This window comes from Rhododendron vialii, chromosome 12a (assembly GCF_030253575.1).
Source record: "Rhododendron vialii isolate Sample 1 chromosome 12a, ASM3025357v1".
Classification (NCBI taxonomy): Eukaryota; Viridiplantae; Streptophyta; class Magnoliopsida; order Ericales; family Ericaceae; genus Rhododendron; species Rhododendron vialii.
Genome location: NC_080568.1, coordinates 15,701,537 through 15,718,289, shown reverse-complemented (window position 1 = coordinate 15,718,289; position 16,753 = coordinate 15,701,537).

Here is a 16,753-nt window from a genome sequence, read left to right as displayed (position 1 = left end):
ACTAAACGAAGGGCTACAATGAAAATGGGACAGTTAGGGTCATGGTATCAAAGACCATCTAACTCCAATAATACTAACCACACGTTTCAAATCTATCTAATAGATGGGAGAGAAACACACAACTTAAGGTATACACAATAGGTAAGGTATACACTGAATAGTATAGACAAAAGGTGCCTGCAACATTTGGAAATCAGCTGCAGCTTTAGGATTAGCTGCAACTTAAAACGTGCATCTTCAAATAGCTTCATGAGCTGAACAACAGCACATCAGCAAACAGCTTCAAAACGGCTATAGCAGAGTAGCAGTTTGCTGGGCTACACCCAAAACAGCAGCAGACCAGCAAAACAGGCAGTAGAACAGCAGTAGATGTGCCAAGCAGACAGCACAATTATGGGCCAGTCTCACGACTAGGCAAAGAGGGGTGCCTAACACCTTCCCCTCATTGTACTTTTGGCTCCCATACCCGAAATCTCTATATGTTTTTCCTGATTTTCATAAACTAGGTGGCGACTTTGTTTTGATGATAACCGCTATCGTGTGGCAATGTTCCTAGCCATGGGAATATCCACGATCTTGGTTTATGAAGCAAACAAGCAACCAACGACGATCAATTTGTATGGCGACGCCCCGTTTGGGAGGTGTCTACAAGAGGAATTATTGAAAGTTCCAGAATCTTAGCTGCTCTCCTGGAGTGGTTGCTAACAAAATTTCAAATGAGGTTAGATGCAGATTGTTGTCCTTATCTATCGAGGGACCCTCTCATTTACTATCTATGTGGAACATTCATGATTACACTAAATATGCTTGTTAAATTGGAAGATCCTTCTACTCATATAACTTCATATGCAGGTCATTTTCAAGGGTATTCAGCTTCAAAGCTATTCCCCTTGATTCTATAAGCTTCCATTCCAGGAGGTTGGGGTTCATATGAAAGTCAGAAGGGTCCAGCAGTAGGGTAACTGCTGCTGCTGCTGTTTGTACATGAGATTCAAAAGGGTCCAATAAAAGTTATGTACTGCTATTGTTGGACTCCTATTACTCCTAAATATTCAAGTAGTTATCTTAATCCTTGTTCACTGACTGGGTAACTTCCTTATTGACTGACTGGTAACTGCATAGTTATGAGTGTCCTTACTATATTGTGTGAACCAAGTGAGCTGTGTGCTAGCTCCCCAACATTCCTTGTGAGAGGAGGTAATAATTAGCGGGGGCATCATGTAAGGAACAGTGGAGGGAGAAGGTGGAATCCCAGGCCTTGGTTTTGAGAAAATAAGAGTGGGAGTTGTGAGATTCCAAGGGAGTAGAAATGTGAGCACTATACATACCAAGGGCCTCTACTATTTGATCTTTACTATTTGCTAATTGCTATGCTATCTGCTAGTAGCTTTCATGTCTTGCTTACAACCCTTGCTGTGTTCTACATTAGATAATGGTAGATTTCTTTGGATATGATTGTAGACACCCTATTTTGGACTTTTCAAATTGGTTTACTTACGGTATTTGATTCCCCGATGATGAAATGGATCAAGAACACCCCGGAAATGTTAGTATGTTTGAACTTTGAGCATTCCAAAACCCTTTCACATCCTTTCAAAATTCTCTAAACCAGAACCAAAAGGCCTCAACAAAACCCAACTTACATACGCCGGTAATCAACTGGCGTGCGCCGGTCCTCTGCCACATGTCAGTCATCTGACAACTTTGACCGTTGACCAAGCCCGAACTGGAGTACGCCAGTTATTAACTGGAGTACGCCAGTCAAACCTCCCGTCAAACTTGTGTTTTTTAGCATGCAGAAGCCATGGGTAGGGGTCTACAACACATGAGAACCTTCCAATCCACTGAAAAAGCATTCTCCGCCGGGGGACATTTTCTTACACCCATCCCGTCACCTTTCTCCTCTCATCCAATGAGAAGGAAGGCTTAAAGGCTAAGGCTTTAGTCACTTTGACTGGCCTTAACCCCTCTCTCTCCCTCTTCCCCTATATATAACCCCATATACTTCCATTTGAGAGGGTTACCAAAAAACTTGAAGCATTCAAGTCATCTCTCTCTCTCCATTAGTTCTTTGTTCTTTCTTTCTTCTCATTGAGAAAGAAACTCTCCCATACACTACAACATACATCCATCCATACTCACCATTCATCATCCAATCTTCAAGTTCAAGCTCAAGCACTCTTTCAAGCTCAAAAACAAAAGGTATACCACCTGGGTACATTTCTCTGTTATGATCCCTGAGGGGAGTTGACAGGGTCAAGGCTTGTAATCAATACCAGTCCTGGCCCTAAAGCTGTCAAGGTTTCAAAAACAAAAAAAATCATTTCTGACTAGAATCGGCGTGCGCCGGTCATAAGCCCGCGTACGCCGGTCCGTGGCAGTACGTACAGTTTTAAATTTGATCTGTCTGGAATCTGTCTGTAACTGGCGTACTCCAGTTGTGAAATGGGGTCCAGATCTTTGTTTTATGCTTTATTTCCTGTCTATTCATCACCTTATTGCATGCTAAAAGCTAGTTTACTGCTTTCTGTATTTTAGAACTGTTTAGTTGTAGCATTCAATATTTATTCATATCCGCTTTAGAAGGCCTCTGGATCTTTCTAGTCATGTTCCAAAGCCCAGATGATGCAAAGCCAAGCACTGGACAAGAGATATGGCTGGCGTACGGTCTCACATGACTGGCGTACAACAGTTATATTAAGGCCCAGTGGCTGGCCCTTGCATGGTAGCTTAGTCTTGGTCCATGTCTATTTCCCCACACTGTTTATGGGGCGTTCTGTTCATTTTATTGCTTTAAAGTCCATTTCTGCTGTTTGTAACTGCTTAATATTTGCTCTATAAACTGCGTGGTTTGTCCTGGGTGTGCACTAGTCCTTTCCAGAGCCCAGAGGGTTGAAAATAAGAGCTGTGGGTTTAGGCTTACTGGAGTACGCCAGTCTATGCGTGGCGTGCGCAGGTGAAGCCTGCATGCAGTGGTTTGGCCAGTGCACACAGACTTCTTCTTGCGCATGTCATTCCGGATCAGTGTTATCCAGTCTGTTTAAAATGCTCACAGAAGTCTGTTTTCAATCTCTACTATTTCAATAAGCATCCATATCATTTTGTCACATAAAATGCAACTTGTTACAGTTTTAATCCCCATTTAACTATTCCCCCGCCCTAATTGGCTAAAAAAATGATTAATGAGAGAAAAATGCAAACGTTTTATAAAATACCCGAGTAGAGACCGATCTTCGGATTGGGCGAGAGGGGTGCCGTAAAACCCTTCCCCTCTCGTAACCTGGCTCCTGAACCTCAGATATCGAAGGTGATGACGGACCAGTCTATGCCTTTTCAAAATCAAACAACGTGGCAAGTGTTTCAAGTTCGGTTCCTTGGGTGTTTCACCGCTAAAACCCGAGTGGCGACTCTGAATCGAAGCATTTCGCCGCACTTTTCAAAGAGGGCCGCACCCGATCTTTTAAAGAACAAAAATCAAAAAAATTTGGGGCGCGTGCCCACAGTGGCGACTCCGCTGGGGAAATCATTGCATTGATTGGTATTTGGCAATTAATACATAATTGAACAATTTTCAAAAGTCTGTCAAAACAATACGCTTTGCGCTATTGAAGAACGGAATGGTAACGTAACAGGATCTCCGTATCCGACCAATCCGAACTGGGGTTTTTACTATTGTTCACTTATGTAGTTTTTCTCCAAGTATTGATCAATGAAAGTGAGCCAAACTTCAAAAGGCATTTTTTTCAGAACATTGCATTTCTCTCTCATCAAATCATTCTTCGGCATTCTCCGTTCGCATCGATGGTTGGTCAGCCTCGTTGAGGTGTTTTGGGTAACTGGCACAATTCATTGGAGCCCGGGGTCCTCGAACGCCCAACAACCTTGAACGATGATGAGTCGTACTACCGTTCGACCATTGCTTTGCTCTACGCATCGCAATGGGAGGTATATCGCGGCTCTAGTCAGAGGAACCCCTTAAGCCAAAACCGGCCTCTACACGCTTACAAAGCACTAGAACCTTTCAACCTAGGACAGGACCCTGCAGGGTAGGATTACTTGCATCTAACCCATATGTTGTCTATGTGTTATTGCTTTCCCTATCGCATGTCTGTACATACATTCATACCATTTTGCATAGGAGCATACTAGGGCGGCTTTTAGGTAGTCTCTTTCGAATCTGTCTTATGCCAATTAGGACGCTGCTATGAACCGATGAAGAGTCGTGCATCTTGATGGTGCGCGTTATAAATTTTCAAGTCCTTGGATCAACGAGACTTTGGGAAATCAAGACTTTCTAAGTCCTTGTCTAACGCCCGGTCGAGGTTTCAAACAGAAAACTCCAAAGTTGAAACGTCAAGAACGGAATAGTCAAAGGCTTAGACTATTTTGACATTTCTTAGTGTTAGTCGATTCAAATAAAGGATACACCCTCGAAAAGAATATCCAAGGATTCGTGGCAACATCCAAATGTCATAAGATAGACACTCTTTAGTCATAGAGTCTAGGAGGACGCCGACGACGATGACATGCGCATTGCATTCCTTCAAATTCCTTCAAAAGCTTGCTGCAGGAATGCCACTGAGTTCTCATTTACTTTACTGTCAAAAGCTCTACGCCATTTCACTGAAGGAAAGAGCCAAACCTACTTAGGAGCGTCTGCCAGGGCTATTTCACCGTCACTTCCAAAGCCATATTACCCTCCTCAATCATCAATCCAAAATGGCAGCACAAACAGAGCTGGCTGAGCTAAAGAGGGTTGTTCAAGAAATGAACCAGAAAATGGACAAACAAATGGCAATGGTCCAGGGATTGGTTGACCTTTTTACCACCATAGCCCCGCAGCCAGATATGGGGCTGATCAAGGAATCCTCTCAAGCTTGCCACACTCCTGCAGTCGGAACCAAGCAGTGCTCGAAGGACATGTTCAAAGACCTGGCTGAGTTTCATGAAGCCAGGACTCACCCGAAGAAGGATGCTGGATCCTTGTTCAAAGCCAACGCTGAAAGGGAGGATATGCGCGACAAAGAAATCAATCCCAAAGGCAAAAGAGTGCACCCTGTTGATGGTGCAATGTTGTGCAACTTCAAAGCAAGCAAAGGCTCCACCTTGAACCCCCAATCCAATCGCCGGAACCCACCAAGGACCTTCTCCCGTTTCTCCACGCCTTTGTCCTCGGTTTATGAGAAGCTCCTTGAAGCTGGCTTCCTCAAGCCACTCCTTCCAACTCCTTCGCCTCGAACATTCTCGGCATCCTACAGTCCAAATGCCTATTGTGCTTTCCATCAAATGCCTGGCCATCCCACCGATGCCTGCTTCCGTCTTCGACATGAAATTCAAAATCTCATTGATAATGGCACCATTCAAGCTCCACTCCCATCAAAGCCCAATGTCATATCCAACTTCATGCCTAAACACGGTTCCAACCCATGTGTTAGCCAGATATCTATCGGCTTCACTCAAATCAACTCAAGCTCCATTCAAATCAAACCTAGCTCCACCATATTCAACCCAACCTTTTTCATCATCCCAGAAAATCAGACCAAGCCAGTTTTGTCTCTCCCATCCGAACCCGAGGTTAACCTGATGGCCATAGTGCAGTCGAGGTCCTTACCGCCGATACCTGGGTTGATAGTGATGAGGAGCCTATAAAGGAGGAATTCAAGAGGAAATTTAATCAATCAAAGGAGAAAACAGACTGGTTGAGATCCTTCAATCATGAGAACTTGGGGCTGTTGTTCAAGGAGTTCTCTCAAGTGGGTTTGGACGGAGAAGCTGAAGAAGCCGAAGTGCTGTTGCTTGAGCCTGTTGTCCTCTAGCTCCCACCTCTCTGCGAGGAAGTCAAAGGTAACTATAAAAGTTGCATTTTCAAATCGCGTCTATTTTGCATTGACACTTCCGAGTCTGAGTCTGACAAAGTGTCTGTGAAGTCATCTAAGTCTAGCTCTGAGTCGGAGTTTGTGCCTCTTGGCCCTCCATGTCATAGCTTTTATTCTCAATTTGAGTCTTTTTGCTGTACCTGGCAACCCCGAGGTTTCTTATGATATGCATTATCCTGCTTTTAAGTACTTTGCTGGCTTTTGAATAAACTGTGTCGACCCTGACGACGAAGGGATAGATTTCGATGGGAATATCCCCAAGGAAATGTGTTCCCTCACCGAAAGGGAAGACGAAAGGCATGCTCAGCCTCTAAAAGAAGAAATAATTTCAAATAAACTTGAAAGATGGGGCAGACCCCCGGATTGTTCAAATTGGTTCAGCGCTATCCCAATAAGAGTATTGCGCCCGTTCAGACTTGTTCAAAGAATTCAACAATATCTTGGCATGGTCTCACAAAGACACGCCTGGCGTTGATCATGGGATAAAGAAGTATCAAATCCCTTGCTATCGGATGCCAAGCTAGAAAGCAGCAGCTCAGAAGGCTCCAGTCCTCGTACCATACTCAAACCAATAAACAGCAGCGTTCCGTCAAGCACACATTAAAGAGGTACAAAAGTGGCCTGGAGCGGGGCATTTCCAACCAAAGCAGTCAGAACCCTTCACTGTCAAAGTCCTTTCATCTAGGGCTGCAGTAAAAAAATCACCGACCTCGGCGGCAGCACATCAATACCTCGGTCAACCCAGATCAACTCAAGTGTTATTATCCCTGAGAGATGCTCGTTGGATCGAAAACCACAAGGGTGGGCGATTCCAAGCAAAAGTTAGAGCAGCTTGCTAGACCGAAAACCTAGGAAGGCGGTCTAGGCAAAAATGAATTGGCAAAAAAAGTCGAACGCTCGCTAGACCGAAAACCTGAAAGGACGGTACTAGGCAAAAGTTAGAGCATAAAAAGAGAGGTAAAACACACGAGTGAACCTTTGCTTGAACTATGTTTTGACCTGATTCCCAGAACGGGATACGTAGGCAGTCTCTCTTCGAGACTCGGTCATACTTTATCAATTGGATCCAAGGTTGACGTTTTGGTGCACATCAAGGGTCAGGAAAGGTTGAGAACAAGACAAGCCGAAGTGCTGACTGGTAGGCTGAAGTCCATTGATTCATTGGAGAATCAGAAGGGGGAAATCATTCGTCTTTCAAGTTTAATGCAAACTGCTGTTTCAATTTTAAAGTTGAGCAAAAGCCTTAAAATATTTTGAAGCATCAAAAACAGAACGAAATGCTTATGAGGCCTAACGGCTTCCTGTTTACTCTAGGTTCAGCAATGTTTATTTTAAGCGGCTGCAGCAGCTTTGCAATCTCGCGCGCTAGTTGGAGGCTCACACGCACTCGTACAAAAGTGATGCGCGTTGGTCCCAAGCCTGTGCGCGCTTCTTCAATCCCTGCATCAGACAGCAGTAGGCAGCCACCAAGCCTAATAGAGATTTTTAGACCCTTGGGGGCACATTTCAAGTTCAAAGCACCTCAAATCTCATTCAAGGGGCTTTTACCAAGTCTTGTCATGTTGTGCAAGTCATATGGTCCTAATGTGGCTGCACAGGGGTGTCGGTTTCAGTCCGGGCCTATATGAGTCATCATTTGCGTCTTTTGTCCATCTTTGTGACACTTTTCAAGTTTTTCAATCCATTGTCATGTCGGGATGTTTTTCCTAATTTTACCGATTTTTACATGTCATTGTACATTTGTTTGACCTTACGCAAGTGTTAGTTTCACCTGTCTAAGGGATATTGTGAATTTAGGCTCGTCAATGCCCGAAATTTCATTATTTTCCATGTGTCTAGGAGTCCGTGACATATCCGGGGCTCTTCTTCCTTTTTCATTTGAGCTAGGTGAGTTTGTACGTATATGTGTCTGTCTGTCAATTCAGTTTGCTTGTCAATGCAAATTAGATATTAGCGATTGGTCTATGCATTCTTTCAAACTTTCTCAAAAGAGAGTCAAATAAATTGGAAAATGCAATTTACATTGCTACCCTACCATTTGTGGTCCGCAAGCAGTGGAATCTTGTGAGCAGTGAGGGCATGTCGGCTCAAGGCCAAGCAAAGCTTATCTATAGGGCTCATCCGCCCAAGAAAAGGGGCACGCCGACCCAATGCCACTTCTAAATGTCAACAGGGGTAGGCCAGCCCACTCAATGTCTATCTATCTGGGAGCGCATCTAAGAAGCAAAGGAAAGTAAAGTAAAGAGGCTCAGTGGTAGTCCTCAGTGGTAGAGATCAGCCTTGTTCTCGTTGTTGTCGTCACTCTTGATCTCTTTGAAGTACCTGGGGCTCCTATCCCATCCGCCTCTTCTGAGGAGGCTGTCGCTGATGGACTCTTTCTCTCTCACTCTCTTTTAATCTCTCAGACTTCTCTCTCTGGGCCTCTAAAAAACTCTTTGGCACGAGCCACCCTTTCTTTGGGCCTCTTTTTCAACTGCACACCTCTAGCCGCTGGTTATCTATTGCTCTCACATCTCTGAGCTGTGGCTAAGGTGGCAGTATCGCTTTGTGTAATTCTTGTTCATGTTGCCATTCTAGGCCATCATCCTCTAGAAGCCGCCCTAGTCTACCCTTGCATTTTCAATTTATGCATTCAATTTAGTACATATCATTGCATACTGTATATCAACTATTGAAAACAGGAAAAGCCAATCAAGTGCCAAAACATGCTTATCCAGTATCGAAAATGGCAAGTAGTTTGGATTTTGGGGGTTCATACTTGGGATCTAGTCACTACTGGAACTAGAGCCGGAGCCACTGCTTTGGGAAAGTGCAATTGTAAGGGGGGTGCCACATGCTGTTCTCCCCGTCCATTTCTCCATGGCAAATGTCAAGCACACAGCCTCACTGTCCCACTCCACTAGCACCTAGAGCACATTTTGGCAATCAAAATACAATTCAAAGCAACAATGGCTTGTGCTACCCGTTTCAAATCAATCAACGATGGTCTACCCGTCCTTCAAAACAATTCAATCAACGACGATCAGTCAGGTCGTCCTTTCAATCAAATCAACGACAGTCTACCCGTCCTTCAAATCAATTCAATCAACGACAATCAGCCATGTCGTCCTTTCAAATCAATCAACGACGATCAGTCAGGTCGTCCTTTCAATCAAATCAATGACGGTCCACCCATCCTTCAAAACAATTCAATCAACGACGATCAGTCAGGTCGTCCTTTCAATCAAATCAACGATGGTCTACCCGTCCTTCAAATCAATTCAATCAACGGCGATCAGTCATGTCATCCTTTCAATCAATCAACGACGGTCTACCCATCCTTCAAATCAATTTCAAATCAACGACGGTTTGCCCGTCCATTATCAAATCAACGACGGTTTGCTCGTCGAAGTTCAAATCAATGACGGTTTGCCCGTCCAACTTCGAATCAACGACGGTTCGCCCGTCCAATTTCAACTCAACGACGGTTCGCCCGTCCAATTTCAAATCAATTTCAAATCAACGATGGTTTGCCCGTCCAATTTCAAACCAACGACGGTTCGCCCGTCCATTTTCAAATCAATGACGGTTTGGCCGTCCCTTATCAAATCTACGACGGTTCGCCCGTCCAATTCCAACTCAACGATGGTTCGCCCGTCCAACTTCAAATCAACGACGGTTCGCCCGTCCAATTTCAAATCAACGACGGTTTGCCCGTCCATTATCAAATCAACGACGGTTTGCCCGTCCAAGTTCAAATCAATGACGGTTTGCCCGTCCGACTTCAAATTAACGACGGTTTGCCCGTCCAATTTCAACTCGACGACGGTTCGCTCGTCCAACTTCAAATCAACGACGGTTTGCCCATCCAACTTCAAATCAACGACGGTTTGCCCGTCCAACTTCAAATCAATGACAGTTCACCCATCCAATGTCAACTCAACGACGGTTCGCCCGTCCACTTCAAATCAACGACGGTTCGCCCGTCCAATTTCAACTCAACGACGGTTCGCCCGTCCACTTTCAAATCAAACGAGCGACGGTTTGCCCGTCCAACTTCAAATCAACGACGGTTTGCTCGTCCAATTTCAACTCAACGACGGTTCGCCCGTCCACTTTCAAATCAAACGAGCGACGGTTTGCCCGTCCAACTTCAAATCAACGACGGTTTGACCGTCCAACTTCAAATCAACGACGGTTTGCCCGTCCAATTTCAAACCAACGACGGTTCGCCCGTCCATTTTCAAATCAACGATGGTTTGCCAATCCCTTATCAAATCAACGACGGTTTGCCCGTCCAACTTCAAATCAACGACGGTTCGCCCATTGTGGGCTACCATAGCCCCAGGTGAGATCGGGGCGGCCCGAAAAACACATACCGCTCCATCGAATTGATTTGAGAAATTTGAAGAGTCGCCACCCAGATTTATGGTTCGCCACCTGAGAAACCGTTTTCGATTTGAAAATTGATTGATTTGAATTGAAAACCAGAGATCACTCGAGGGTTCGGAAGCCATGTTACGAGAGGGGAAGGGTTTTACGGCACCCCCCTTGTCCGACGCGATGTCGGTCTCTACTAAACGTTCGTGGGATTTTTCAAATGGATTTTGTTTCATTAAACACGTAGCAGGTATCCACAGGTGTGGCAAATAGAAGGTGTATGCTGATGCTTGTGTACAAGGAGTGATGAAGTGATGATGGACACATGCATGATGGCGAAGCTATATAAACTGCTACTGGCTTCACTCTCGAGCGCTTGAGAGTACTCTCGAGCGCTTGGGAGTTCTACTGACCGAATCCTGCAGAATTTGTTAGCCACAAATAGGATGTCAAATAACAATGTATGCTTGTGCACATGTATAGGAGGGATTATGTGATGATGGACACATGCATGATGGCGAAGCTGTATAAACTGCTACTGGCTTCACTCTCGAGCGCTTGGGAGTTCTACTGACCAAATCCTGCAGAGTTTGTTAGCCACAAATAGGATGCCAAATAACAATGTATGATTGTGCACAAGTATAGGAGGGGATTATGTGATGAAAGACAGCAAGATAGCAAGAAACACAATACTGCTTACTGGCTTCACTCTCGAGCGCTCAAGAGAACTCTTGAGCGCTTGGGAGTGTCTGAACCCTCACCTGCACTTTCTGTTAGTACTGACAGAACATAATGTAAAGACTGCAAAATGAAATACTATTAAGCAGACTGTAGACACCCCAATCTGACTTCCCGATCGTTTTACTTTGTTCTTCGATTTCTTGATTCCCCGATGATGAATCAGGTCGAAAACGGTCCCGAGAACTTGGAATGGCTTGAGTTTGGCATGTGAGGAACCCATCCTTAGCCCTAAAACCCTTGAATCAGAACCTGGACCTTGGGTTTGATAGTCGCGCGACATACTGGGATCCTCGCGCGATGGTCCACTTGCCAGGTGTTGGTCAAAGTCAAAGCTTTGACCATTGACCCTCGCGGGGTTGGCTGGACCCTCGTGCGATGCTCTCACTTCATCGCGCGATGGTCAACACCTGTCATTTTCACCCAGATTGCGTGGTGGTCAGGGGGCTACAGGCCTATGTGACCCCATTTTCGTCGGCTGAACAGCGTTCTGGGGGGCTCCCTTTGCACCACCTCACCCCCCATTCTCCCATCACCTTTGCCACCCTACTTCTCCACCAAGTGATTCTAACCAGCCTTGTTGGCTGGTTACAAGGCCTTGGCTAGCCACCAACTAACCCTTTCTTCTATAAATCCCCCCCCCCCCCCCCCCCATGCTTCATTGCAAAGGGTTACAAAATTCTCTCTAAGAAAGAAGAAGCAAAGCTCTCGCACAAATATCCTATACCACACTCACTCCCACATAATCATCTTCCAAGCCTCACCACCTCATTTAAGCCATCTCCAAGGAACTCAAGCAAAGGTATAATATCTTTCTGCTCACTGTTCGAACCCCTGAGGGGGGCTGGCAGGGTCAAGGCTGGTAATCGATACTAGTTCTAGCCCTAAAGCTAGCAGGGTTTCAAGAGCCGTTACCTGGAACACCCTCGCGCGATGGTCCCATACACTCGCGCGACACTTCTGTCTACGTGAGATTGGACCACGTGGGGAAGGGATCCTGGTCTTTAAGTTTATTGTTGTGTTCATAGTCTTTTTAAAGTCTTTTAAGGAGCTTTAGCTCACTGCTTTGCAAGTTTGCATGTTAAAAATCATCGTTTAAGCCTAGTTCATAACTCCTCTTGATTTGGAATGCTCTTGGGATGCTCTTGAATATGTCTATGAGCCCTGAGTATGCAAAGCAATTCCTGGAAATCCAGTCTGAACGATCGCGCGCCTGTATGACTCTGTCGCGCGATGGTTCTGGGTTTTCCAGGGACTGCCCTTGCATGAGCAGCTTGGCCTTGGCCTCTGTTTAGATACCCCCACTGTTTAGGGGTCGTGTTTTCACAATATTTCTATCTACTTGCTGTAAGGGGTCGTGTTTTCACAATATTTCTATCTACTTGCTGTAATATTGTTTACTTTCAAGTGCTTATAAACTACTTGGTTTGCACCTGGGTGAGCACTGGTCCTTCTAGAGCCCAGAAGGGGGTAAAATCCAAAACATTGGTGGAACGTCAACGCTCGCGCGAGTGTATGGTAGTGTCGCGCGATGGTTGGCTTGCATGTAGATGGGTTCACGCATGCAAGCTGGCTGTTTGTTCGTGCCAAAATCATACACAGCACTGTTTTGATGTATGATCGATGTTTTGAACTTTATTCCATTTATTGTGTGTCATCTCACTAATCCATGCCATATCTTATCACATCCTGCAAATTGTTACAGTTTTAATCCCCGATTAACTGTTCCCCCGCCCTAATTGGCTAAAAATTGATTCATCAAACAGAATCGCAAACAAATATTTTCGCAAATGCCTAAGTATAGACCGATCTCCAGATTGGGCGAGAGGGGTGCCATAAAACCCTTCCCCTCTCGTAACCTGGCTCCCGAACCCAGATATGGTTATGACGGACTGGTTCCTTAAACTTTTTCAAATCAAACAGCGCGACAAGTGCTTCGAAATACGGTTCCTCGGGTGTCGGACCTTCAAAACCCAAGTGGCGACTCTGTATTTTGCGAGCGCTTGCTTCCCCGCTCGCGCTCCCTCGATCTGGGCCCCTCGCGTCTCGGAATCCGAAAATTCGGAAAGGCACGCTGCCCACAGTGGCGACTCTGCTGGGGATCGAACCAATATTGGTCTATGTTTAGATTTCAATACACTTGAAGAACGATCCCACAAAAGTTTGTCAAAACGGTGAGCTTCGCACTGCCGAAGGTTGGAGTGGTGATTTAACGGGACCTCGTGTCCGGCCAATCCAATCTGGGACCTTTCCGATTGTTCTCTTGTGTAGTTTCTTCTAAGCATTGACTAAATAAAGTGAGCCGAATTTGAAAAGGGCATTTGCGAATTTGAAATTCTGTTTCAATAATCAAACCCTTTAGCATTCTCATTTGCATCAATGTGGGATAAGCCCCGTTGGTTTATTTTGGCAATCCGGCACGATTTACCGGAGCTCGGGGACCCCGAATGACCAACAACCTTCGACGATGATGAGTCATTCTACCGTTTGACTGTTGCTCTGCGATTACGCGTGCAGCAGGAGGTATATCTTGGCTCTAGTCCGAGGAACCCGTTACAAGCCAAAACCAGCCTTTTTCATGTACAAAGCACTAGAACTCTCCAAACTAGGACAGGTACCTGCAGGGTAAGGTCTACTTGCATCTAACCCCCATATACTGTCTATGTGTTACTGCTTTCCCTATCGCATGCACTGTACATACATACCGTTTTGCGTAGGGGCATTTTTAGGGCGGCTTCTAGGTTGTCTCTCTTTCGAGTCTGTCTTATGTTTATTAGGACGCTGCTAGGCCCGATGAAGAGTCATGCATCTTTACGGTGCGTGTTATCAGATTTTCAAAAGTTCTAGGATCAGCAAGACTTTGGGAAATCAAAACTTTCTAAGTCCTTGTCTATATCCCGATTGAAGTCTCAAACAGAAAACAAGGAACGACGAAGAGAATGTCGTGATGCTCACACCACCCTGGTTATCGTGCGCAGCACGTACACCGCTCAGGCTATGGCACTGTGTCGCCTACGCCGCCCCGGTTAAGGTGTCACGTCATCCACCCCGAGTTATTTCGAGTTCAAAATTGAAACTTCAAGAACGGAAAAGTCAAAGGCTTAGACTATTTTTGACATCTCTTAGTATTATTCGATTCAAACGAGGATACACTCTCGAAAAGAAATCCGAGGATTTTGGCAGCGTCCGAACATCATGAGACAGACTCGTCTGTAGTCTTAGAGTCTAAGGGCGACACTGACGACGATGTCTGCATTATCACTTTAAAGTCTTTTGTTTAGAGTAAGGTTGCTGCAGGGCCCTTATCGAACCTTTTCTTACAACAAAGCAAAGCAGGATTCTGAACCATTGCGCCGCCAAGGAAAGTATCGAGGCAGAAAGCCAAACCCACTTGGGAACGTCTGCATCAGAATTCCGTTCAAAGGCTAGTCAGGTTGCAAGCTCAGTCAGTCACAACGGAAGACTCTCCGTGCTCCCTGTTGGCCGCTTTACGATCAGGATCACCGTCAGTTCTCCAGGAAATTGAGTCTCCGGCGTCACCAACCTCCCCGTCCTCGTCAAGTTCATCCGGAACCTCCATTATGGCAGATCATCCGCAACCACTGAGTCTCGAAACCATGCTCATGAACATCCAGAATAGCATCACCACCATGCAGCAAAGGGGTGCTCAGACTGATGCGAATCTCACAAGGCTCAATGACCTTATCAACACTCGTCTTCCGCCAGCTGCAGAAGTGGGAGTCGAGGTCGATGAGGACGACCATGCGGAACCAATCTTTGTTGAAGACCCTAACCATGCAGGGCGGATCATAATTTAGCCCAACCCGAAAGAGGCTCACCCGGAGGCAGCGAATCTGAATCTCGCTGTGGCAAGACCCGTTTTGGATCCTAACATGACTGCTCTCATGGCGAAGATCGTCAAGCTGGAGGAATCTGTGTCCAAGTCCGAAAAGATCAGCGCCAGGGGAATTGATTTAGATCGCCTCTGCTTATATCCCAATGCTAAGCTCCCCGACAAGTTCAAGATGCCTGACCTCGCCAAGTTTGATGGGAGTGGCGACCCGAAGACTCATCTCTATGGCTATCATGCCGCCATGAAACTCTTGGCTGTTGAACCCGAGGCCATGTCCCAGCTGTTCCCTCAGACTCTCTCGGGACCCGCTTTTCACTGGTTTTTGTCGCTTGACATCGCTAAAAGGAGGACGTGGGAGGACATCGGTGCCGCGTTTATTTCGCAGTATAGTTACAACTCCCAGCTCAAGATGACAACCCGAGAGCTTGAGTCCACGAAAATGGAAGCTAAGGAATCCTTCGCGGATTTTGTCAAAAGATGGAGGACGAAGGCTGCTCAGATGACCGATCGCCCGAGTGAGAGAGATCAGCTCCGAATCATCTCTTGCAATCTTCAGCCTGATTATGCTAGGCATTTGGTTCTTGTCCAAGCTTCCTCGAACTTCGATACTTTCTTCGAATCTGGGTTGGCCATCGAGGATGCGCTACAAAGTGGGATTCTGTCAAGAGGGGAGTCCTCTAACCCTTCGAAACCAAAGCCTCGGGTTTACTCAGGGAACACCAATGCGTTGTTTGGCAGTGGGGGATCTTCCAACACAGCAACCAGCGGCACTAATGCCTCCTCTTCCAATGCAACCAATCGCACCGCTGAGATTAACCAGGTGCAAACCCCTCAAAATAACTGGCCCCGCAGTCAGCCCCGCAGTTTCTCTGCATTTGAAGCTCCACTGTCGTCTATTATGGAGAAGTTAATCCAGTCAGGGCACCTGAAACCCCTTGACCCAACTCCCCTGCCTTAGAACCCTTCACCTAACTTCAAAGCCAATCTTTATTGTGCCTACCACCAAGGGGCTGGACATCTTACGGACTCCTGTTTCTGTCTCCGACATGCGATTCAAGATCTTATAGATGAAGGGACTCTCTACGCTCCACCTCCACCAACCCAAAAACCAAACATCGTGGACGACATGATTGCTAAGTCAAAAACTCGGGAAGGGCATGTTCCTGTATTGAGGAAGTTTTTTGAGAGGCTCCGAAAGTTCCGCATGCGTCTCAATCCACAGAAATGCACCTTTGGGGTCACGACAGGCAAGATGCTCGGTTTCATGATTACTTCGCGTGGGATTGAAGTCGATCCATCAAAGATCAAAGCGGTGCTTGAAATGAAGCCACCAGAGACTGAAAAGGGAGTGCGGAGCTTTTTGGGAAAGGTTCAGTTCATCAGCAGATTTATCGCCAAGTTAACCTTAACTTGCGAGCCGATGTTTCGTCTACTCAAGAAAGACACCCCGTTTGTATGGTCGGACAGATGTCAGGCGGCCTTTATGTCCATTCAGAGCTATCTGCAAAACCCGCCTGTCTTAATGCCACCAGTGCCTGGAAAGCCCTTGATTCTATACTTATCTGTGAGTTCTACATCCATGGGATGCTTGCTAGCTCAAGAGGGTGACCAGGGAGAGGAGAAGGCCGTTTACTACTTAAGTAAGAAAATGGTTGGGTCCGAAGAGCGCTACACCGCCTTGGAAAAAACGTGTTGGGCTTTGGTTTGGGCCTCTAAGAAGTTGAGACACTACATGCTGGCTTACCCAGTGAAATTGATTTCTCGAATGGATCCGCTCAAGTATCTGTTTGAGAAACCGGCTCTCACTGGTAATTTAGCACGCTGGTTGCTCCTTCTGGCAGAATTCGATCTCAAATACGTCACGAGGAAGTCGGTGAAGGGACGAGCAATTGCTGAATTTTTGGCTGATCACCCTGTGGATGGACCG